A 582-nucleotide genomic window follows, 5' to 3' on the forward strand; every position below is an offset into this window, starting at 1 on the left:
TGTCAAGACATTTTTCTTTTTCTTTTCTAAATCAGAATATGGTTAGCTGTTAGAATATTGTTATATGGAACTAAGGGAGGTGGGGTCGAGAATTTTATTGAATTGAATGGCAAATTCCATTCCTATTGAGAAAAGGATCAACTGTGTGTATATATTGTGTTAAATAGAAAGGGAGGCGGATAAAGGTCTGTTACAGTGGAGAGAGCTGGGTTTGTTAGTTCCTGTTACAGTTGAGGATGGACGGAAGCAGAGAGTATGGGGCAATCTGCGTTTAGGTGCCACTTTCGATTCTTTCCTTGATCAATTTGATTAATTTTCAAGGTGTCGCCTACTTTCTACTAGTGCAAAATTCTCGGTGAACTGGAATGATGCCCTGCCTGTGGTCAACATTGGAACTCTACTCAGCCTAGATGAATTCTGCATCTCCATTGCACTCACAGTGGGAGCTGAAATCTGTAGGGGACTGAGATGTCGCTGTAGTAGACCCCACAACTTCACAGGTCTTCACAGTTTGTCTTGCCGCCTAAATGCTGGCGGTGAGCTGGCAGAAACGTTAGCAAGCCGGGCGAAATGCTTAGCGGT

The sequence above is a fragment of the Octopus bimaculoides genome, chromosome 17 (genome assembly GCF_001194135.2).
Source record: "Octopus bimaculoides isolate UCB-OBI-ISO-001 chromosome 17, ASM119413v2, whole genome shotgun sequence".
In the NCBI taxonomy this organism is placed as follows: Eukaryota; Metazoa; Mollusca; class Cephalopoda; order Octopoda; family Octopodidae; genus Octopus; species Octopus bimaculoides.